The sequence below is a fragment of the Dendropsophus ebraccatus genome, unplaced genomic scaffold (genome assembly GCF_027789765.1).
Source record: "Dendropsophus ebraccatus isolate aDenEbr1 unplaced genomic scaffold, aDenEbr1.pat pat_scaffold_1582_ctg1, whole genome shotgun sequence".
NCBI classification, from domain to species: domain Eukaryota; kingdom Metazoa; phylum Chordata; class Amphibia; order Anura; family Hylidae; genus Dendropsophus; species Dendropsophus ebraccatus.
The window spans coordinates 6,179-32,219 of NW_027209004.1; the positions used below are offsets into that span (position 1 = coordinate 6,179).

Consider the following 26,041-nt stretch of genomic DNA (forward strand, 5'->3'; position numbering starts at 1 on the left):
AGATGATACCAGCAGATGTTGTCCTACACCCCCCCGCCTAGCAGATGTTACTACACTACTACTATTGTTCATACAGTTCTTCATAGGGATTCCACCGGAGAAAACATTGTGGCACACCCCATCCCATTATGGAGGGACTATCTCACCATCACCAGGTTCACACAAGCGTGTTAATATATGTATTTTATATCCTTAAAGTGGTACTATGGAGAAGTGTGGAGAAGATGTAAAGTTTTTCAACCTGGATGCTGTTGGACCCTCTTCACATATCTGTATGATGTCAAAGTTTTTTTCCAATAATAATAACATTTTAAGGAGACTTTTGCAAAGTGTAAGTTGGAGAAGGGCTTAGCGGAGTGCTTCTATCCCTGGCACACTCCTGAAGGAAACAGATGTCATAGACTACATAACCCAACTTCATATAATAAGTCAGGATGAGCTGCAGGCGGGAGAGGAGTGCTCATTCTGGTGATGGGGGAGGGGGGGCTGAACAACCAGACCCAACCAATTAGATCTTTTGGTGTGTTTGTATTGAAAATATTAGTATTGCTTTAAACCTTCTAAATATGTTAATTAACAATACAGTGGTACCTCAAACGGTTCTGAATTTGAACAGTAGTAACGTTCAGAACTCAACAACTTGCTTGGTATTCAAATGTTGTTGTAAGTATGGATGTTGGGTTGTACCTGGTGAGTTTAGCACTGGAGAGGTTTCTCATATAGTACAGTACTATATAAGACTGCTGGAGTGCATATACAGCCCAGTAGTAGTACAGTCAGTGCACCACCATCTCCCATCCCGTTACAAGTACTGTATTAGATTGCTGGAGTGTATATACAGCACAGTAGTAGTACAATCAGTGCACCACCATCTCCCATCCTGTACTGTAGTTAGATTGCTGGAGTGCATATACAGCACAGTAGTAGTACAATCAGTGCACCACCATCTCCCATCCTGTACTGTATTAGATTGCTGGAGTGCATATACAGTACAGTAGTAGTGCAGGCAGTGCACCAGCCATCTCCCATCCTGTACTGTATTAGATTGCTGGAGTGCATATACAGTACAGTAGTAGTACAGGCAGTGCACCACCATCTCCTATCCTGTACAGTCCTGGAGTGCTTAAACAGTACAGTAGTAGTACAGTCAGTGCACCACCATCTCCCATCCGTTACAGTACTGTATAAGACTGCTGGAGTGCATATACAGTACAGTAATAGTACAGTCAGTGCACCGCCATCTCCCATACATTACAGTGCTGGGATGGGGAGGACTCTATACAGTAAGGGATGCTCACTGAGTTAGTGACTACTGTACTATAATTGCTGGTTTTGTTGAACATTTTTTATGTATAATCTCCTGTACAGTATATAGTGCTGCTCTGTTCTGTTAATGTCCTGGAGTGGTAATATAGGCACTTTTCCATGTAATAAATGGGTAATATAGTTAATTATTGGTGGACGCTGGAACCAATCAAACACATTAATGCTGCGTTTACACGTAGCGATAATTCGCCGATCGTACGATTAACGATTTCGAAGTAACGATTTTTTTTTTATAACGATCAGCGTTTAGACGGAAAGATATATCGTACGGAAAAATTGTTTTGCAATTGTTTTGCGATCGCTTAAGCCTTTCTTGCACATAGGTTAAATTGATGAAAACTGTTTACCACGGAACGATCTGTGAATTTTTTGCAAACAATGAACGACGATTTAAGAACATGTTTCAAAGATCAAAATGAACGATTTCTCGCTCGTCATTGATCGTTCGCTGCGTTTACACGTACGATTATCGTTCGAATTCGATCATTATTTGTGCAATTCGCACGATAATTGTTCCGTGTAAACGCAGCATTACATAGTTCAATATTTGGCTTTAGCGGTGTTCTTTCAGGAAGTGTCTTTACTTGAAGGTGGGGGTGGGAATGGTTGATCACAGATCCTGAGAACAGCTGTGGACTATATAATAAGCAGATTACAGGGACACTGCACACTGTATCTCCACCAGTAACCTCTCATCTTGTCATAAGACACAATACATGTTTAGAAGCTGTTTGAACCATTAATGTTACAGGGAAAGAGACGTCCTTGTTCTTTTCTTATAGTTGCAGATCACATAGTCCCAAACCTAAAGTTTATATAGTTTATATGTGTCATGTACTGTACACAGGTATACAATATACAGGTAATGTAGGTCTAGTTATGTACCCCAATGTGTTTTTATACACAGTATTCTCTAAAATTTATTTATTTATTTATTTTTGCTGTAATGCAAGTTAAAAAACTTTGTAAATACTCTTCAATAAGAAATATCCTAACAGATTTTTGTCCAAGCATAATCTACTGACTTTGGTGTCCGCACATCTACATGGGTCCCTGCAGCACTTCCACTATGCGTGCTTTCACCCTGATGGAGAATGAATCCAACTAGCAGATGTTAGTTTGAAACTATATAGCAGTGGCACTCTGACACTGAACAGCTCAGTAACCTGAAGCATCTGTGTGAAACACGTCGGGTTGGTATGTACTTAGTCTTTATTGGTCTAGTTCATGGGTCTCCAAACTGCGTCCCTCCAGGTGTTGCGAATATGTAAATATATGTGAATATGCAGTAGCGGTGGGGCACACAGGGGGTCTATATACTACTGGGGGAACCACACAGGGGGTTTATATACTACTGGGGGAGCACACAGGGGTCTATATTCAAGTGGGGGAGCACACAGGAGGTCTATATCCAAGTGGGAGAGCACACAGGGGGGCTAAATACCCCTAAGGGAGCACACAGAAGGCCTATATACTAGTGGGGAGCACACAGGGGGTATATACAACTGGGGGGCAGCACATAGGGGGTCTATATACAACTGGGGCAGCACACAGGAGGTCTATATACTTCAGGGGCAGCACACGGGGGGCTATATATAACTGGGGGAACACACAGGGGGTCTGTATACTACTGGGGAAGGCAAACAAGGGGTATATACTACTGGGGGCAGGACACAAGGGGTATATACTATTGGGGGCAGCACACAAGGAGTTTATATTACTGGCGGTAGCGCACAAGGGGTATTTACTACTGGGGGCAACACACAGCAGTCTATTGTTTTGGAACGCGTCAAGGGGGGGGCCCCAGACATAACTTTGCTTGGGGCCCCAGAAATGCCAAGACCGCCCCTGTGAATATGTGATATTATAAGTTACTGTACAGGAATGGAGAGGATGGAAACACAAGGGTGGACAGAGATTGCAGGGAGCAGGAAGGAATGAGCAGGGCAGATGTGGGCACATACATGCAGCACTCTCTGTCCAGGGAGAGAGGGGTTACAGCTATGGAGAGATTACCTCCACATTACTGTCCCCTGATGTAAGCCCCAGCCTGAAGTAGATCTGCCATGATTTGGAAGGTGAGGGAGACTTCCTGGGTCAGAGTACAGTGCTGTAGACCCCGCTATGCAGACTATGCCCCTCCCCCACTCCCCCTCCCACCCAGTACAGGGAGCTCTTAAACCAAAGCAATGCTCTTAAACCAAGTCACAATTTTGAAAAACTGTGAGCTCTTAAACCAAAACGCTCTTACACCAAGTTACTCTTAAACCAAGGTACCACTGTGTATATATATATATATATATATATAGTATATATATATATATATATATACACACACAAATACACACCATGGCATACTCATGCATTGAGTTCAATGTTCTGTACATACAGTAGTCTTTTAGTGGCTATGTTTGATCCATTTCTAAATGCATAAACATTTCTTGGGGGAAACTAAAAAAGGCTGACCACTTTTTTAAAAAAAAATACACTTGGCACTGAAACACTGTACTATACATTGGTATATTTTCTGCCATTGGGGTAACGTATACCCAAATATATCCCTGGCCGGAAGAAGTGCATGCCTTGTGCACGAAACAGCCTTTTGCCTTGGACGTAGCTGCGCTCACCTCCCTTCCCCATACAAGCCTATGTTCATGTGAATAAACTGACTGAGTTAGTGCACAAGAACTTTTTCTTCGTTCTGGACATACCCAAATGTAGGCTGCTTAGCAGATGTGAACACAGACTTAGTTGTTTGGGAAGACCTTTATTTCCGATTTAAGAATAAGAAAAAAAAAGGCTGGTCATTTTGGGAAAGTTCCTTTATTACCATTTTAATTTACATCAAACATTGAATTGAAATTTTGCATGAAAGGAAAGCCCAATTTGTTGTTTCCTGTGGGATCTGTAGTACATTATCCAACAATATGGCCTCCTTTGTGGGGAACGGAAGAAAGAGAAGCTAAACTCCTCTTTGTCCTCTCTTTCCGAGACTTTTAAACATTTAATATACTTCTTGTCATAATTGTAACCACTTACATATAGAACTGAGCCCGATAATCAAAGAATTAACATATATTGCGCACACAACCCAAAGAGAATTCAAAATTCATCACATCCACTACAGCCCTATATGGAGGCCAGGGTTACATAAAGTCCATCCCCCGCTGGGTATCTGTCACCGGAGATCTGTGGAGGTACCATATTGTGAATGTTAACCAGTTTACCGTCGAAGAGCCTGCAATTCACCAACCTATCAGCATTATCATGGTTGCTCCAGTAGCAAAGAGGATAACCTATCCAAGGTAGCTTGGATGGGTGATCTGCATCCACACTTGAGCTTGTGCTCAGTGCCTGCAAGTTCTGTTCACTTCCTTCAGTTGACTTGACATTTCCTATATTTGAAAGAATAGGAAATATGTCAACAAAAGGCTACAGTGGTGTGTGACCCCTGTCCGCTGGCTCATGTTGCAATGCATTGTGTGTAACAGGAAGCTCCACCTGCACCCATATCTCCGTCCGATGAATCTTTCTCAGACGCATGTCTATATCTGTGGCTTCCCAAGTGAGCCCTTAGGCAGGTTGAGTAGACGTCCTGGGTGCCTGTCTGGTAAAGTTGATGCTCTGCTATTTTTCAGTAAGGGAGAGCTGTAGAATTCTTTCCAGCTCTTCTTCTTCTTGCTGCTTCAGCTTCTCCTCCTCTTCCAGCTCCTTGGCCGAGAGCTCCATGGCTATTCGCAGCTGCTCTTGGTAAGTGGTGAATGCGTTGCTGGAGACGGTGTGTGGGGGGCTGCATCGCTGTGTGTGCTGGGGGGTTCTGCAACAACGTAGCAAGCAAAATGTAAGAAAACCAAATGCTTTATAATGCTGAGTACTTAAATTGCCTACTATAATTTTCTTATCTTTATACTCCGTGCCGTTTCCAAGATATTCAGTTTAATCCTTATATTAGGTTATTTTGGTGCACTGGGGGAGGAGTTAAGCCCCTCCTCCAGTGCACCCATCCACCACTGCCAGCTTGGGGTGGAAGTATCTAACCTGCTGACAGCAAAAACAGCTACGGTGTGACGATCAAGGACAACTCCTTACCGCTCCTGGACTGCTATGTCACATGTGGCAGTGTGATGTTGGGGTTAACTACAGTCCTACCTGAATTTGTAGGATTTTAGTGGCGTAATGCTTAAAAACAAAACGCTAAGCAGATTCATAGTCACTTGTCCACATAGTGAATAGCCCAGTTCAGGTACAGACTTTGACTTTGTGCTGTATCTATGCTTTACAAACCTTTCTCCTTTCCGGCCTTCATTTGACATTGGATGTGTTCCTGGTTTGCTGTTTGTAAGAGCTTCCCAAATTGTTACCTGTAAAATCAGTGTAAAGAAATCATTAGATTTGGGGTGTACTTATAGCTCATAGATGTTAGAAAAACATGGCCACTTTGTTCCAGAGACAAGACTGCTCTTGTCTCCAGTTTGGGTGCAGGTTTTCCCATTCCAGATCTATCGAAGTGAATGGAGCCTAATTGCAAACCACACCTGACCTGGAGACAAGAGCGATGCTGTCTCTGGAAGAAAGTGGCCATGTTTTTCTAATGCTGGATAACCACTTTTGGGTACAAACACACACACACACCGTATACGCAGCGTATTTACGCAGCAGATTAGATCTAAATAACTGAACACAGCATCAAATCTGCTGCAGATCTGCTGCGTATCTGCTGCGTATTTTGCTGCGTATCTGCTGCGTATACGGTGTGTGGGTTTATACCCTAAAGGAGAAGTCTGGGCTCAGACTTCTTTTTTTTTTTTAAAGAGCCGGCGGAGGAGATGGCTGAACATAACGTCATGCACCTACTTCCCTGGGTCCGCTGTCCTCTGCTCCGGGTTACGGTCCTGGTCTGAGGACAGCTCCACTCAGCCACTCAGCAGCCGCAGTGAGGTCCCTCCTCGGCCACTGACTGGCAAAGCAGACATCACACGTCACAACCCAGGTCCCGACTCAGACCAGGCAGTGGCCAGGGACCCGGAAACTGGATTGGCGGGAGTGAGGGAGCACATTACATCATAGGAGGTCACTTTTACACAAAGCTATTTAAAGGGAGACATACTGTAGGAAGTGAGGTCCTAAACACCACCTAGTGTGACTGCAGGTAGACAGAATGTCCAACATAAATGACATCTCCAAAGGATAACCCTATAAATATCTGATAGACGCAGGTCCCACCTTTGGCCATTGTAAGCAGATTGGGTTTGGCTGTGGGGGGGAGATGGGAATACCCATTTAACTCTGTGACTATACAATGGAAAGTGTTGGTGCTGACTGTGATTCCCCGATTCTTTGTCTGTTTTCCCGTCTTACTTTTGTCATTGTGGTGTAACATTAGTATTCAGTATGTGAACCAAAACACCTGCAAGCAATATTGCAAACATCTTGAAAGGGGGAGGAGGGGTCTATGGCCTTGTATTACCTGGTCATATTCACTACCAGCCTCTAGTAGACTCTGCTGGATAGCAAACTGAAGTAGGTCATCCTCTTCCTCGCGCATACTCTCACGGTAACTGCCCACCATGCTGTAACCTCGGGGGGCTTCAAACAAAGACTGATCCATCTCACAGCCACGTCCAGAAGCTGCACATAACAAAAGTAAAGAATATACAGATAAGGAATACAACGCCGAAGTTAAGCTGATGTTAACATACCATCTAAGATACCTGACTACCATTGCAAACACAACACTGGCACGAAAGCAGCCAATCCTGTATGTGTATTCAGGCAAAGCAGTGAAGGTGGAGGCCTGGCTGAGCCATCTGAAATGTTGGTGGATCATGCTATCTCCCCATCTAGAATCCATGGGTGACATGAGGCATAGCTAATGGTGATCCTCTCTCTAGTCACTCCTACCCAGGACCTCCTCTGCCCCAGTGCTGAGGTCTGACACATACTGTTGTGGTCCCTCTGTCCCGTCTCCCCCTGCTGTGGCATCATACTTATAGAGCTGGTGCTGCTAACACTGCAGGAGTCGCTGCTCGGGGAGGGGGCCTCGCTGCTGGGACTTTGACGAAGGGATGACACTGGCTCATCACATCCGTTCAGGTTTCCAAAAGTGATGCGTGCATTCAAAATGTGAAAAATGGGAATTTCTAGGGGGGGGAAAAGATAATATAAATAATAGCATTACCTACAAGTAGTTTGCAAAAATGTCTCATAAGCATTTACAGACGTTACGTTACTTGATTTTATTATATTTTTTAACTAACATAGCAGTTTTTGCATTTATCGATGAAGTCAATTCATTTCTGAGTTTAAAAAATAAAAAATTAAAAACAAAAACATAATAAATATAACTCACCGATTTTGACAGGGAATCCCGGGGGTAGCCTGAGAGTGATAAAATCACGAAGTTTTGCAAAAAGTGCATTGCTTATTGCCATGAGGTCAATGATTGGTGCCACCTGTTCTGACAAAGATAACGGGTGGTCTTCACACAACCAAAGTTTGGCTTTAAACCTGAATGTGGAAAATAAGAGACAAACTTGTAAATATTAAAGGGAGAACTTAAAGTGAATGTGCCACCAGCTACATCGCTTTGGGATTTTTACATCGACAGTCTGGCATGAGGATGCCGGGGCTTTTTTTTTTTTTGAACCGCCACTTGGTTCCCGCACACCGCCCAAGTCTATTGCTGACCACCGGCCCGGCATAAAGCACTGGGGGCAGGCCCACCAGCCCCCAGTGTGGCGGTCTGACCTCCACCTTTGGCGCGGCTCCACTGATTCTAATGAAGGGAGGGGGTTTCGCCACAGGCCCACCCCCAGTGCTTCATGTCGGGCCGCTGCTCGGGAATAGACTGGCGCCGTGTGGGAACCAGGCGATGGTTCAAAAAAGGATCATACCACCAACATCCCAGCCCAAAGCGATGAAGCTGGTGGCACATTCGCTTTAATCCACATCCTAAGGTGGTCATGCAATTTCAATAGCTGTCAGCTACATGTTCTTAGGCCAATAGTAATCTCTCTTGGACGACTGTCAGAACTTGGGACCTTTCCATCTTCTTGGTGTTCTATATCAGTTTGTTAATACATGAGAAATGTTTCCATAAATGTATGATTGGTCTCTCAGCCCTTTGGCCTCCATTGGTTGCACACAATTTAATTCAAATGATTTTTTTCGTGTTCATACATTGGAAAGTAAAGAATTTGGGTTTAACACCACATTTATGAAGCCCCAGACACTTTTTTTGGTGGAGCTTCAAGATTTCACCAAGTGTGAGCTTAAGTGTCAAGGAAGAGTTGCCAGTTTGCAGCATGCATGCCTTCCCCCTCCCCCACTCCTCTCTTGACTACTTGTACAGAGCTCAGCATAGAAAATCAAGTAGGGGAGGGTGGAAGAGGCAGGAGGCATGCATGCTGCAGCTCAGCTCAACTTCTATAACACTTGAGCAGAAAACACAATTTTATAGCAACAGCCATCATCTAAGAGACCGGTATCACATGTTTTTGTCTCCCTATCAGCTATCTGCCTATGTCTGCAGCTCTGAGCATGTTATACTGCTGACAGATCCTCTTCAGCATTTTTTATCACTCAGCATTGGGGACGTTGTAAGCCTCTGCCAGATTCATCAATATTCGGGAGAGATGCTATGTGTGTAAATAGTAACAAACACATCCATTATATTAATCAAATGTCTATTAAATAACCATTGTGTATGTCTATTACATCCCCCAAGTCTATGAGCAACCTTCAAGTTCTAGCTATCAGTTTAGAAATATGGTTTTAATTCTATAAATAGCTAATTTAGGTTACTTACTTCTGAGTTTTGGTAGTAAGTTCCATGGGTCGCCCCATATCCCGTTGTCCTAATTCAAAATTAGGGTCAAAGTATTCATCTGGAGTGATGGCTGTTGGGTTAGTCTGGCTAAAAGTCTGGGTGATCAATGTCTGCTAAAAGAAAGAAAGAAACAAAAAATATTTTAAAATAATCAACAGTTTTAAACCATTCAAAAATCTTTTCAGAATAAGCCATTGTGTGAATACATGAGGAGCAGCATTACTTATATAACCCATATATATATATATATATATATATATATATATATATATATTGTGGCATGGTGGGGCTGTAAGAGGCAGTTCTATGCCTCTGGAGTGGGAATTGGAGTTCAGGTGGAGCTCCTGGTCCAGGTACTCCACTCCAGCCCTAGAGCTAATGAGGCTCTGAAACCACCTGGTGGAGCTCTATTAGAGACTCCAGAGCTTCCCAGGTGATGGCTCCCAGGTGATGGCTCCCAGTGTGGGAGAACACAGGCAGTGCTAGGCCTGTGGGAGCTGCAGACAAGAAGTCTGGGTGAGACCAGTGGAGCTGGTGATATTGAGCATTAGGCTCATAAGTGACAGCTAGGGAAGCTGTGGTGTTAGTCTGTGGCTAGACGGCCTAGGTTTTATTTTATTGGCAGTGTTGCCTATGTCTTGTGTTTTTGAACGGATAAATAAAGCTGACTGAGGTCAGTATAAAGCCTACAGCACTGACTGGACTGCAATTTGTGATGTGCCAACCGTCTCAGGCCCAGGAGATGGCGATCCCAGCGAGTGAGTAACCCCCAGATTGTCACATATGGTGGAGGATTGCTGTGGGCAGAAAAATGGCACATGAAGTTTGTGGCTGAATTTAAAGAGCCTGAAGCCTTACAGAGATTGAGTCTCTGTGGAGAGAGACATACAGAGACTGTGTTGCTGTGGAGAGAGACATACAGAGACTGTCTTGTCTGGATAAGGCCAGTATTGCTTATGTTTGAAGCTGGTGTTTCTGCTGCATAAAGAATATGGTTGCCATGGGTCTAGCAGAGGACTATGTCAGACGCATATGGGACATACAGCGCCGTGAAGACATGGCTAAACAGATGGGTTATAACCTTGCGCAGTTTGAAGCAGAGCGGGAGGCTGTTGAGGCCCAACTGCAAAGGACATTAGATAAGCAAGCTCCTGTACAAAGTGCATGTACTGCTACACCCCGCACTGCACTGCAGGGGGCTGCTAACCAGAAAGCACAGGGGTCCAAGCCCAGTGGTTGCTGTACCAAGGTCCCAGGTGCATCCTGGTCTGATTCCCCAGATAAAAAGCGTGAGGGTGCCGTCCCTAAAGCCCACCAGCCAGAGCCAGGCTTGAGATGTATGAGAATGGACTGTTGTATAGTTGGATGTGCTTTTGCCCAGTGCCCAAGTGTTAAAAAGTCACTTTTGCAGAGGCGCCATGATGATGTTGCTAGGAGCAACCAACCACACCAGCAAGTGGCCGTCACTGAGCAGAGGGAGCCATGTTGGAGGTGCATGGGAGTGGGTGTCTGTGCATCTTATTGTCCTCTGGTCAGGAGATCAGAGAAATTTAAACCAAAAACCTGTGAATTGCTGGTGGGTGGCATCCCACTGCTGGTTGACCTGGATTGTCGCCAGGAGGTATCCAGGGTCCACCCGGATATTATACTGTTTGTGAAGAGTCGACCAGAGGTGTATGGTAAGACTATTCTAATTGACTTTAAAACCTGTTATGGGACAGTAAATCATGTGCTGGAGGTCTGTGCGGAGCTTGAGGTGGAGTTCATACTTGGCAGAGACTTTCCTTATTTCTGGCAGTTGTGGGAGGGAGAGTCCCCAGTAAAGTGTGCTGTACCACTGCCTAAGGGGAGGAGCCAGGAGAACCATATACACACGTCCCAGAGTTACCAGTGGGTGGAGCCTCACTGTCTTACTGTGTGAACTGTGACCAAAATAAGTCCAAATGTTCAGCAATGCTACCAAGTGAGGAAAAGAATCCTGTGGCTGACAAGACCATCCTGATGTCTGATGAGATTATTGCACAGTCTGAACATGGACTTGAAAAGTCAGATGAACTTAATGATAATGTATTGCATGCAATGTGTATTGAAAATGTCACCCAGCAGTTATGTGATAGCAGTAAGGTCACCCCGCAGTTATGTGATAGCAGTAAGGTAATGTCAGATTTGCTGCCTAACATGCATTTAACCCATAACTATGTCCCACAACCTAAGCAGGTAAATGATGGGTGTACTACAGCGTTAGTTCCAGTGAATGCAGAGTGTGAACTAACCTCTAAAGCAGAAAAAGCAGCAGAGGGGATTAGCTCTAGTGTGCCCCTAGAGGTCATGGTGTATAATGACCAGATGATTGCATGTGATGAAGGTGCAGTGCTGCCCCTAGAGGTCATGGTGTGTAAGGACCAGAGTATTGCATGGGATGCATGTGCTGTGGTTGAAAGCAATACAGAGAGTTTGGTGGCCTTTACTGAGTCAAGTGAGGCCAATGTGGTTGCTAGTGGCAACCAAATATCTGCTGAAGATAACAAGGAGGGTAAGCAGACTCACAAGCCCATGGGTTCATATTATGCCAAGAGAGTGACCTACAAAGTCAAACAGCATGTGAGAAGTGACTGTGGCAGTAAGCGGTATGTATGCTGGGTTTGTGGGGCGCGTTTTTCCCAAAGTGATGCAGTGAGAATGCATGGGGTGAGGAAACATAGTGAAAATGTGTTGTGTATTCTCACACCTAAACTATGTTCCTACAACAGCTGTGCTGTGCCCAATAGGTATCTCCGAAATAAAAGAAGGGGAAAAAGTGACCAGTGTGAATATGGTTGTAGACTGAAATGTTGCATGGAGATAGCCAGATGTGCTCGGCCTGGTAGGAAGCCGTATGCACGTGGTTTGTCTGAGAGCGCCCCCTGTGTCTATGACAGTAAGCCTGGTGTGGGTGACCGTGTTACAATGCAGAGCCAGATAGACCTGAGTGGTGCATCCAGTAGGGTTAGTGAGGGTCACACAGTAGCAGCATCCAGTGAGGTTAGTGGTGTCACACAGTAGCATCCAGTGATGTTAGTGAGGGTCACACAGTAGCAGCATCCAGTGATGTTAGTGAGGGTCACACAGTAGCAGCATCCAGTGATGTTAGTGGTGGTCACACAGTAGTAGAACAGCCACCGCTTATTGTTATAGAATCTCTTCTTTGTCAGGTCCCAGAAGCTGTTCCTGTGACTAATGTGAACATGCCTCAAGTAGCAGATGATGAGATGGTGGCCAGAGAAGGTCAGGATGAAGAGCTTGTGTTGGCTCACACATTACCTCTTACAGGGAGTCTTGAAGTTACTGAGGCTGATGTGAATAATGAAGAGGTAACTTTGGAGGAATCATGTCCTCAGTACACAGATGTGCATGAAGGAGCTGATATGAAGACTTTCACTTTGGAGACTGAAAGTGAATGCAGTCTGTATGTTGCCCTGTCTGAAGTGAGAGGTAGTGAGAACTGTCAGTCAATGTCTGAGCCGAGTGTCACTCATACAGTCCCCTCCAATGTAGCTGGAAGTGAGAGGTTTCATGTTGCCAAGGGGAACAGCCTGGATGTTACCAATAAGGGAACCCAAATTACATATGAGAACAAGGACTGTGTGCACGCTGAGAGTGGTTCTCAGTACAGCCGTCCGATGCATGTCTCCACTTATGGACGTGGTCATGAAAGAAATGAACGGCAAAGTGAGAAAGTGGGGTACGGTGGTTCTGTGTTATGGAAAATGCGGGGGAAACAAAAACCTCATGAAAAGTGTGATGTGTGTCCCCAGAAAAAGAAAATGAGGCATGAATGGTGTCACATCTTACCCCAATGTAGGACCTTTGACCCAGGAGGGGGTGTTAATAAAGTGACAAGTCCTATGGCCTTTGTCAGGGGGGGAGGATATGTGGCATGGTGGGGCTGTAAGAGGCAGTTCTATGCCTCTGGAGTGGGAATTGGAGTTCAGGTGGAGCTCCTGTTCCAGATACTCCACTCCAGCCCTAGAGCTAATGAGGCTCTGAAACCACCTGGTGGAGCTCTATTAGAGACTCCAGAGCTTCCCAGGTGAAGACTCCCAGTGTGGGAGAACAGGCAGCACTAGGCCTGTGGGAGCTGCAGACAAGAAGTCTGGGTGAGACCAGTGGAGCTGGTGATATTGAGCATTAGGCTCATAAGTGACAGCTAGGGAAGCTGTGGTGTTAGTCAGTGGCTAGACGGCCTAGGTTTTATTTTATTGGCAGTGTTGCCTATGTCTTGTGTTTTTTTGAACGGATAAATAAAGCTGACTGAGGTCCGTATAAAGCATACAGCACTGACTGGACTGCAATTTGTGATGTGCCAACCGTCTCAGGCCCAGGAGATGGCGATCCCAGCGAGTGAGTAACCCCCAGATTGTCACAATATATAATATTTTTCATCAGTTCTTCCCTCTACAGGCTCCACCCACTCCTGAATGAGTGGGTGGAGCCTACCACTATGACGACTCCCATATCTGCACACACACAATCATCCATGGCCAATACACTCTCTGTGGATTATAGCATATGCTGAGTACAGAACTTCCTTTTTCCAAGTTCCTTGAGTATTTCTTGATTCCTACTTATGTTATCCTAATATTTGTATGTGCAAGTGTCTGTGTTTCAGGTTTGCTCAGATTGTGTTCCTGTTGGTCCCAGTGCCATGTTTTTTGTTCATCTGGGTATAGTTTACAGTCTAGGGCAATCACAGGCATATTGCAGGAGCGGTAGGTTTAGTCATGTAATGTTAGTTTACAGTTTAGGGAAACATGTAGGGTAAGATTAGGGAGAATTAGGGCCAGTTCCTGTATTTCTGTGTTTTATCATTCTCGGTTTCATTCCGGGCTGCTATCATTATTATTCATTTGCACCATCATTCTTGCTAAACTAATTATTACATTCCAAAATTTACATGTACTTGCTTGTATGTTTTTTTTGCGACATACTGGTAATTCTTATATGCCCTACTATTAAGTCCTGGGGGTATCTGAGTACTGAAAGCAGTTTGGACCCAGGAAAAGCAACTGATAAAGTAGAAGTCAAGTAGTGAACTGTGTCACTACAAAAAGAGGCATTTCTCTCTATGTAAATGTATTACCATGTTTATTATACTGCCTTATGTTTGTTTGTTTGTTAAAAGGTTAAAGACCAATTAACTAGGGGGAAGATTTATCAAACATGGTGTAAAGTGAAACTGGCTCAGTCGCCCCTAGCAACCAATCAGATTCCACCTTTCATTCCTCACAGACTTTGGCTCAGTTGCCCCTAGCAACCAATCAGATTCCACCTTTCATTTTCCAAAGTCTGTGAGGAATGAAAGGTGGAATCTGATTGGTTGCTAGGGGCGACTGAGCCAGTTTCACTTTACACCATGTTTGATCAATGTCTCCGTAGATGTATTAGCTGTTATACAGGGCATGTTCTATATATGCATCTTTCTCCTCTTTAAAGGAGAAGTCTAGCAATATTTAAAAATTTCCAGCAGGCAGGAGTCCCGCCTCGGCCACTGACTGACTGAGCGGACCAGACACATCCCGACTAGGGCCCCACTCAGACCATAAAGCGCGACCTGATAGATGGTGTACTGCCATCAGCGCTGGAGCCGGGGAGGGGAGAGCATGTTATTTCTTTTATCCTCCCCCCTTCCCGAAAGTCTGATAGCCTTCTCCTTTAACTTACCTCTCCCAAAGCGATGTCTTGCCCCTCCGGGACTCCCTCGCCCAGGCTCCGGCATCCCGGCTCCAACGACGTCACAACTCAGCTGATGTACTGCCCTCTCAGCCAATCAGTGACTGGGGCGGGGCATCACTGCAGTCACTGATTAGCAGATGGGGCAATCTATCAGCCGGGTTGGGCCGGTAATGCAGTACATTGGGGGCATGGGAAGAAGTAATGCTGCGTTTACACAGAGCGATAATTCGCCCGATCGTACGATTAACGATTTCGAAGTAACGTTTTTTTATAACGATCAGCGTTTAGACGGAACGATATATTGTATGGAAAAATCGTTTTGCAATCGTTTTGCGATCGCTTAAGCCTATCTCACACATAGGTTAAATAGGTGAATGACTATTTACACGGAACGATCTGCGAATTTTTTGCGAACGACCAACGACGATTTGAGAACATGTTCAAAGATCAAAATGAACGATTTCTCGCTCGTCGCTTGATCGTTCCTTGCGCTTACACGTAGGATTATCGTTCGAATTCAATCGTTATCGCTATCGTTCCGTGTAAACGCAGCGTAAGTAACCCTTGTTTATTATGTTCTCCCCTGTCTGCTGGCAAATTTTGAAATTTTTCAGACTTTAAAGGGAATGTCTCTTTAGAAAATGACTTATTGTATAAATAATATTTTTATGTTAAACATATTTTTTAAGAATTTTGGTGACTTTTATTCCAATTTTCCATTTTCTATCTATATTATAAAATTGTGAGATCTTGCAGATTTCATTCTCACTACTGCGGCTAAAACTAAGCTGAGACTTCCTGTTGTGTCTGTGGTGATAAACGGAGGCTGCTGTAAAGTGATCTGTGCAGCATTGCAGCGTCATGTGACACCAGTAGATGGAGACAATAGCTGCTCCCTGTGGAATGACCTCTTCAAAGGTCACAGAGTACGCTCAATAATGCTTCACATTTATCTTAACGGAGCATAGTCTGTTTATTGTTGTCTATATCCATGAGTCTTGCTGTAAAGCATGCTACTAAATGCTGTTAAGAACAGATCAGGCAATATGGCAGTCTTGATATCTTCTCCGGGGTTCCCTCTCCTCTCTATATATCATAGCTCCCTCCACTCGCCCTTCATAAATGAATACAAACCCCTAACGACATAATCCTCTTCTCCTCGGGCTGCTGTGTACTAGAATTGCGATTCCCTGAGACAGAAGGCATATTGATGCAGCATATGTTTATGAAAATGAGAAAAATAATGGTACAAGCGAGCTGCCATCTCTGAGACGTCTGAGGTGATGGGTAATTTTCTTATCCTGTCACTTAAGCGGGTTTGTTATTTCTGACAACTCACTGTGAGAGAAGTCAGAGCTATATTGGCAAACACATAGATTGGCACTATCAAGTCAATTATATTTTTTCATATACGATTAAATACTTTTCAACATGATTCACCATAGAACTCTGTCAGCGGCACAGTAGGCTGGCACGGGATCAGCGGATGGCAGTGGACGTTTGCCAGGCATCTCTACAATTAAATCCCTGAATGTTGTTATGAAAAGCACATTGTATTTCAGTTTAGGGGTAGGCGTTCCATGATGTGTTACTCAAAGCCGAGGCCGACAAACGAAGGCGAATGGATCTTCTCCTAATACTGAAGGATGTGACATTTCAGACAGGGATGGAGAACCTCAGGCCCTCCAGCTGTTGCAAAACTATAATTCCCATCATGCCTGGACAGGCTTTCATTTTCACCACTAGGCCTAAATTTAAAGGCCCTATTACACAAAACGATTATCGGCCGATATCAGCTGCTAGAGGCGATAATCGTCTTGTGTACTTGTGTACCGTGGAATAGGAGCAGCGGCAGCAGACTGCCGCTATCTTTTATGGGCTGCCCGGACGATCTAGCGATCACTCGGGCAGCCTAAAAGGGCAGACTAGATGGACCCAGTGGTCTTCTTCTAGTTTCTATAATAGGCTTATGAAACGACCCTATAGACATTAAAGGGGTTATCCATCGAAAAACATTTTCTCTCAAATCAACTGGTGTCAGAAAGTTATATAAATTTGTAATTTATTCCTATTTAAAAATCTCAATTCTTCCAGTACTTATCAACTGCTGTATGTCCTGCAGGAAGTGGTATATTCTTTCCAGTCTGACACGGTGCCCTCTGCTGCCACCTCTGCTTTAGACAATTCCTGACGAGGACAGAGGTGGCAGCAGAGAGCACTGTGTTAGACTGGAAAGAATACACTACTTCCTGCAGGACATGCAGCAGCTGATGAGTATGAGAAAACTTGAGATTTTTAAATAAAAGTAAATTACAAATCTATATAACTTAAAAAAAACCAGTTGATCTGAAAGAAAAAAAACCTTTAATGCTTATGAGGCCTTTTCATAGGCCCATTATAGCTGTACTATAAAAAGCTGCTAAATGATACTAAAACATTATGAATATTCCATAGAAAATCTATAAAGGTTTGGTAACAGACTTTGTCTATAGACATTTTCTTTTTTGCCCAATATTTTTTTTTCCTTTCAGGTCAATAAACATAAAAGAAGAGAGAGAAGGCAGCGTGCTTGTTCCTTTGCCACCCATCAATCCACCTGTAAATGTAGCAGCAACGTCTCTATCTTCTGGAGGTAATTCTAGGTCTTCAGGATACAATTATTGATAAGCATCAGACAGAAGGCGGCCATGAGCAAATTCTGCCACACCAGCTATTGATTTGCAGTAAATCCTTATTTCACAGAGACAGCTAATACAATCCCTTTAAGTCCAGTCCCCCAGAGGAGGCAGGGAAAGAAGCCGTTGCTATCAAGGCTACAGCAATCACACAATAACACTCACCCCATTGTTTGGTCCTACGTGCTGCTCAGCTATCCCCAGGAATGACTGTAGAGGCGTTTTACTACCTGGAAGGAAAATGGAGAAGTAATGGCACAAATCAGGATGGAACTGGCTGTTCTTCTCCCATAGACTGTGACTAAAATACATGATTATTTCTTCTGAGGACTGTCACATTATATTCAGATTATGCCTGAAGAAATATTCATATGTGGATGAGGAAAGCTATAGTGGTGTCCCACCACATGTGTTGCTATTGGTTACATCCTTCGTAAAAGCCTGTACTTTAAAGATGATGGTACTTATGGAGATGATTTAAACACTATAGGATGACAACATAGTAATTATGGTGTGGTACTGGTCTTCCTTGTCCACTACCTCCTTTTTCTTTGGTTTAAGAGATATATGTATTTACTAAATATGTCCTTCATTGTTTTTATAGAATATTTTGTATGTTTATGCTATACGATAATAAAGTGTTGAAAATCTAAAAAAAAAAAACAAAAACACAAGCACAAGTATTCTCTCTACTCTGGGATTTCTTGTCAAGCACTGACACAGCCCACACACCTTCCTTGGGTTATCCCCCCTTTGGGTTGCAGGACCAATAGTCCGGGTGGGTCCCTATTCCACTCCAGACCACCGTGATAAGTACCCAAGGGACCCCGCAACAACCCGGAAGATCACTGTCCACAGGGGAACAAGGTAAAGCCAACCCATTTAAATAAAAGCCGGTGTGCCACCATACCTGTGTGCACAACCGGCACTGGGAACACCACACAATACCACCGGCAAGGCTCTATCTTAGCTAACCACCATAGAATTGGCGCCACACCTAACCATCTGGCAAGTGACTAGCAGCTCCTCCACACAGGGGGTAAACACCCCACTATGGAGGCAGGCAGTGCTCCTAATGGTCTTATTGGACAGTGGAGCAAAAGACTAACTGCACCGGAATGGCAATGGCACCAAAGAAAAGGTAAGACACATACCTTCCTCCTCAGCGTCTCCTGTGCAATAGGGACATAGCAGCAGGTTAGATTCGTCTAACCTGCCGATAGTTCCCCTTTAAATATTATGGGTTAGTGACTTGTATATAACAATTTTAAACTTCCATTGTTTAGTTTAAGAATTTTGTATTTTGTACGTTGCGAACCTGTATTTGGGGATTTTCTGCCATTCTTCTCTGCGGATCCGTGCTGCAGCGAGATCCACTCCTGCTCTGTGTTACATAGAAAGAGTCAGGTTCATAATGTAAGTCTATGGAGCCCGACTGATATCAGAGCGGACAGTGGATGCACTGCAGGGTGGTTTTCTCCCGGCTCGTTCTCCCGATCAGTACGGATCTCTACACTCAGACCAGGACCAATCAAAACTTTTGACGTGTCTCTGTGACATGTCGTAAGTTTTTATAAATGACCCTTTTAAGGGGTTATCCATCAAAAATCTTTTTCTTTCGAACCAACTGGTTTCAGAAGGTTATATTGATTTGTAATTCACTTCTATTTTAAAAATCTCAAGTCTACCAGTACTTATTAGCTGCTGTTTGCCCTGCAGTAAGTGGTGTATTCTTTCCAGTCTGACACAGTGCTCTCTGCTGTCACCTCTGTCCATGTCAGGAACTGTCCAGAGCAGCAGCAAATCCCCATAGAAAACCTTTCCTGCTCTGGACAGTTCCTGACATGGACAGAGGTGTCAGCAGAGTCAGACTGAAAGAATACACCACTTCCTACAGGGTATGCAGCAGCTGATAGGTATGGGAAGACTTGAGATTTTTATATAGAAGTTAAGTACAAATCTATATAACTTTCGGAAACCAGTGGATTTGAAAGAAAAAATTTTTCGCCGGAGTACCCCTTTAAGACCAACAAGTGTACCAAAACCAGAAGAGGAATCAACAGAAGAGAGAAGTAGGAGATCTCCCATTTGAATCCACTTCTGGTTTTGGCACAAACTGCTGTGTGCATTTCCAGCCTGATTCCCCCTAAAGGTTCAAAGTCCAGCTATCTCTTATACCGAATAGTGTGGTACGGGTAAGGCTGCACATGGGGAGACAGTGAAGGGATCAGGTTTAGAGAAATAATGATGATAGAAAGGATGCATTTTAGGGTCTGGTGTATTCCATTCTAATGTTATTTTATTATAGGTTTCTGGATAGCAGTCATCTTTTTTTCTTCCTCCTGGAGGGAATGCTTTCTTAGAATTTATGGGTGTAGCACCTCAGAACAGCCTGCAGGTGGAGCTATTGCCACCTCTTAGCACATTAGTGCACAGGCAGCAGCACTGGCATAATGACATGCATGCATCAATTTTATTCTGATATAAAGCACAAGCATATTCCATAGTACTGTACCAAATAACCCAATACAAATATGGGATAACCATACCTTATAGTTGTAATATCACCTTAGATTGTACTTATTTATTGTATCGCTCTTTTTTTTGAGGACATTTTGGTTTTCCACTATCACCTATAAGGCAACCATTCTGGAACACACAGTAAGAGGAGGCATGCCGGACACAACTCTGATAGGAATTTATAGGGGCTACGTAAAGAAGGTGTGTGGTGTTGGGCTGCCCTGTTGTGTGGCAGCAGCCACGACTGGTCACCTGTTAGATGGTACTGTGTGACTCCACTACATTGGTGGTCGGTCGGTGGAGTATAGCTCAGCCACATGTTATACTGTTGTGACGCCAGTGCTGATCCAGCACACAGGTATGACGCACAACCTGCCTTTAATTTTTGTGGCTGGCTATACCCTTTCCCCAATGGTCGGTGACCTGCCGGGTTGTGATGGGTCCCTTGGGCGCTCATCACGGTGGTCCGGAGGAGAGGCGTGACCCATCCGGACTGTCGGTACCGCCACCCACAGAAAGGGAAGATGACCCAAGGACGGTGTAGCCTGTGTGTAGGTGCTGGTGCAATAACCAGTAAAATAAACTCTTCTTTACTGAAGGAATACTTTAGCATACAAGCAGAGAATAGACTTTTGACTTGACTGGACTAGATCTGCGCTGAGAACTGTAGAGGTAGAATAGCAGTGCTGACTTGGTTGCGTGCTGAGAAGGTAGAGTAAGTTCAGAGAAGTGGAGAGCATTAGGTTGTGAGACTGTAGTACTGTGCTCTGCCGGAACTTAGAAGTAGACTACTTGAGAGCAGAAGAATACCGTCCTAACAAGATGACACAAGCCCCAGTCTTTGTTACCTGAGTTAAGCAATGTGTCCAAAGTTATCTGGTTTCACCTGCGCTGCAAGAAAGAGTACATAGGCTCTTAGCTGCTTTGGCTCTATCCGGATCAGTTCCTTTGCTTTAGGATACTGTCCTGCACTTTTAGAGACGTTCAACGACTGCGGGTTGGGGTGATCCCTGACTTGTCCTCTCTGGAGGTGTTTAGCACTGCATATTAGGTAGATGTGTTACTTTGAAGAAGAAAATCTCTGTGTCCTTCATGAGTGTCTGTACACTACAGCTGGTCTGTCCAGGACGTGGTACCTGGCAGAGCCAGGTCCCTAGCTAACTAAGCAGGGATGCGTGATCTGTGTGTCTTCCCTCTACGAAAACCAGAAATGAACAAACTAGTGTGTGTCTACACTTCCTCTCTACATGTGACAACTTCCTACAGGATATGGTGGTGGAGAAGAGAAAGGAGGATAGAGATAGGTAAAGGAGAAGAATAGCTCTCATTGGTGTGCAGACAAACAAACAATAACCCCTTGTTCACTATAGGTGTGCAATATCCAGGTACAAATACAAATAGTAGCGACACCTAGTGGCAAAACTTAGACATTACTTCATTACCACAGGCTTTTGCAAGGGGTGTTCAAACTAGCAACACCAGTGGTGGGACACCACATATGTCCTGTCTGGGGAGGATAACTACACCTCCCAGTAACGTGTCCCAGTAAGTCATAATTGGAGAGGATTTGTCACCTGGTCAGCCTGAACTTTGTGAACAAGTCAGTAAAATTATTCTGATGTGATCATTTTGGTCTTTACTCGTGCTCAGCGGACCTCCAGAATTGTTTGGGTTTTGTAAGGTTCTAAGAATTCGAACCCTCTATATTAGACTCCTGGTGACTGGAGAAGTTAAATGCCGTTCTAGAGCAGCTACCAGGAAAACATGGATACAGACATACTGTATCCCTGTTTTCCAGGACTTCCTAGGACGGCATCCAACTTCTGGAGTCAAATGCAGAGCATTCGTGTTCAGACCCTGAAAAGCTTGACACCAGTCTTTAATACTGAAATCTGTAAAACTAAGAAGTATCTAGAGTATATCCTTGGATAAGCCATGATGGAGTGACTGATAGGTTTGACCATTGGGAATCCCAATTGACTAAAGAACATAGGGGGACATTTATCAAACTAATTGCGCCTGTTTTTAGTCTAATATATCTAGTTTGCGCTAAAAAAAAAAATCTAATATGAATTTATGTAGCTTTTTTAGACAAGACTATCCAAATTAGATGTGACTTTTTGAATTAGATTTTTTGTTGTTAATTAGATTGAAAGTGCGCCAGAATTCTTTTTTAGCTAAATTTAGTAACTGCACAATTTTTTAAAAAAGTCGCATATATTGGCGCATCGCTACGTTTGCTCCGAACCAGGTGAATTTATTAGACTAATTAAAAGACCATTATTTTTAAGACACATTTACTATGCTATTAGGCAATTTACATAAATTTGACTAAACACATATTAGATTGGAAATTATGCTACAACATCTACAAATCGTGTTTTTAGATTTGTTAGTAAATATCCCCCATAGAGTTTATAGTGCACACTGAAGTAAATGGCTATGACCTGCAATACATACTACAGAACTGATACTCAGTGGGGCCCTTTGTTCATGTAACTAGTGACATTGCCCACAGTTCTTCCCAGTTTTAGTCTGATGTAGGCCCATAAATACATAACATAATTTAGTCATCAAAATGGATTACGAAACTAGATTTAGTTTTTTGTTTTTATCTACAATGGTATTACACATAACTTTATTCCAGAAGATTTAGCAATCCCTATAATACCAATTTAAGAGTATAAAGAAGTCACTGTAGTGTAATACAATCTTTTATTGTTGAGCTGTGTGCATATTGCCTACCTGACTCTTAAAGGGGTTGTTCACAAAAAAAAAATTTTTTTTTTCAAATCAACTGATGCCAAAAAGTGCCAGATATCTGTAAGTCCTGCAGGAAGTGTTTTTTATAGTCTAGAGACCAGGAAAGGTTTTCCATGGGGATTTGCTACTGCTCTGGACAGTTCCTGTTTTGGACAGAGGTGGCAGCAGAGAGCACTGTGTCAGACTGGAAAGAATACACCACTTCCTGCAGGACTCACAGCAGCTGATAAGTACTGTAAGACTGGAGATTTTTTAATGGAAGTAAATTACAAATATCCTCCGCTTTCTCGCACCAGTTGATTTGAAACAAAAAAAAATGGTGAACAACCCCTTTAACAGGAACAATTGCTGATGTATAACTATCTGGTAGATGCCAAAAGTATAATCTCTGGCAACCACTAGGACACTAGGATCTATGAACTGACATGGAACAGGTGCCAGGGGTATTTCCTGGTGCATATGCCAAATGTACGCATGCATGCAATGTGAACGTAGCCTTATGGGGACAGTATGAGTTAAGTAGCTGAGATGTGACGTTACCTTTGCTCTTTCCCTTGTGCTGGTCGGATAAATGTTCTGTGCGGGTTCTAGTAATTAATTCTACATTGGAAGCCCCATATACCTAAGGGAAGAATGACACAGGTATAACCCAAGTATCTTTCTGCACATTTACATACAATGATTGACTATCAGCCATCAGTTATGGGGTTATTCAATTCATTATCTTACATACTTTTGGTTGTGTAGTTATGTCAGTAAACTGAGGCCTCTGATCCTGCTCTATATGACTAGGCCTCATACAGCCAGAACCAATGTCATAAAAATACCCCATACACTCTAATGGGTGGATGATGATGCAAAACTCTTAAGAACCCGACCTTGCTGCATCTAATGTAACATGATTTCACCTCTAATATTTCTATCGGGTTGTAGTCACTGTTTCCATCTTGTTGGAGATTTAGTCCCAGATTCTGTCATATTTGATGGAAAAAATAGAGCAGCACAAATAACTATTTCTGCTTAAACAATAGGCCCCATGACAAAAATTCAACAGACTCCATTGTAGGTTAAAGTAGGGTTAAAGTCCAGCAAAAGTTTTTATTAAAGTATTGTATTGCCCCCCCAAAAGTTATACAAATCCACAATACACACTTACGGGAAATGCTTATGAAGTGCTTTTTTCCCTGCACTTACTACTGCATCAAGGCTTCACTTCCTGGATAACATGGTGATGGTCACTTCCTTTATAACATGGTGATGTCACTTCCTGGATAACATGGTGATGTCACTTCCTGGATAACATGGTGATGTCACTTCCTGGATAACATGGTGATGTCACATCCTGGACAACATGGTGATGTCACTTCCTGGATAATATGGTGATGTCAGGACCCGAATCCCAGAGCTATGCGGGCTGTGGCTTCTGGAGAGAATGATGGCAGAGGGATGATCAGTGTCCCTCCAAAGCCCTGTGTCCCTCAGTGTCCCCCTGCCATCATCCTCTTCTAGCAGCCACAGCCCGCACAGCTCTAGGAGTGGTGGGCGTCACATCACCATGTTATCCAGGAAGTGCCATCACCGTGTTATCCAGGAAGTGCCATCAGCATGTTATCCAGGAAGTGACCTCACCATGTTATCCAGGAAGTGACCTCACCATGTTATCCAGGAAGTGACATCACCATGTTATCCAGGAAGTGACATCACCATGTTATCCAGGAAGTGACGCCTTGATGCAGTAGTAAGTGCAGGAAAAAAGCCCTTTATAAGCATTTCCCATAATAAGTGTATGTTGGGGATTATATAACTTTTGGGAGGCAATACAATACTTAAATAAAAAATGTTTGCCGGACTTCTCCTTTAACAGGGACTCTCAGTGACTCAATGGTCTGCATCATGCGACTCTTCTCGCTCGGTTTCAAAGTGAAATATTGAGTCCATGTGGACAGGGAAACATATCTACTAGGGAAGAAGAATAGAGATTGTCTGACCATACATTTATTTAGTAACAGAGTGTCCCATGACATCCATAATAATGCTATGTAACACATGGACAGGGGTCCCGACAGAGCAGGAACCAATCTTCTTTAGCTCATTTAGGGGGTTACTGTTACTATTATTGGGATATCTAATAAAGTGACGTGCACAAAAATTACACAAGTGTTTTATTTGTACCACATATACTTGTGCCTGGTAAATCACCTCACTAAAGGGGTAGTCCTAAACCAAACATTAGCCCCTATGCATATGATTGGGAATAACAAGCTGATTGGTGGGGATCCAACTGCAGAAATATAGGGGAAATGGTAAGAAATTTGCCCCCATAAAGAATGGAGCACAGCCAGTCCCTTATTCATTCTCTATAGGGTTTCTGAGTATTGCCAAGCTCAGCACTTTGCAGTGTTCGGAAGGCCGATACAGAACAAACAGTGCATTCGTCTTTCACCTTCGTTCTAAATACCATGTGGGTTCCTATTGGTTGGTTCCTCACTGATCAGCTTGTTATGCCCTATCCTATAAACTTCTTGAGATGGGAATACCCCTTTAAAGGGGTTGTTCACCAAAAAATATTTTCTTTCAAATCAGCTGGTGCAAGAAAGTGCAAGATATTTGTCATTTACTTTTATTAAATAATCTCAAGTCTTCCAGTACTCGTCAGCTCCTGTAAGTCCTGCAGGAAGAGGTGTATTCTTTAAAGTTTGGAGAGAAGGAGAGGTTTTCTATGGGGATTTTCTACTGGTCTGGACAGTTCCTGACATGGACAGAGGTGGCAGCAGAGAGCACTGTGTCAGACTGGAAAGAATACACCACTTCCTGCAGGACACACAGCAGCTGATAAATGCTTGAAACCCAGAGATTTTTTAATAGACGTAAATTACAAATCTCTGGTACTTTCTGACACCAGTTGAATTGAAAGAAAACATTTTTGGGTGAACAACCCCTCTAAGGGCCCAGCTGTTTTAATGGCATGAACGTAAGTAGGGATCGGTAGAGAGGTTTCTGCTGTGCCGCTGACTATAGGTTCTCCCCAAGGACATATAGCTACATTCATCAGGATACACTGCAATTTCTTTCCCAACAATCCATCATCTGAGTGTTCCCTTCAGTCTTCTCCTCCCCATCTAGATTACCGCTGAGGCTATGCTTCTAACCTTTGCCTCGTAGCCGTTTGATAACCTCAGTTTTCTCACTTCTCCATCCAAGGATTCCTGATTTGTTT

At 43.6% G+C, this 26,041-nt stretch overlaps 1 pseudogene; it reads right to left on the reverse strand.

Annotated features, from left to right (window-relative positions):
* Nucleotides 1-4,357: 4,357 nt before the first annotated feature.
* On the reverse strand, nt 4,358-26,041 carry LOC138775376 (ankyrin repeat domain-containing protein 13B-like; annotated as a pseudogene).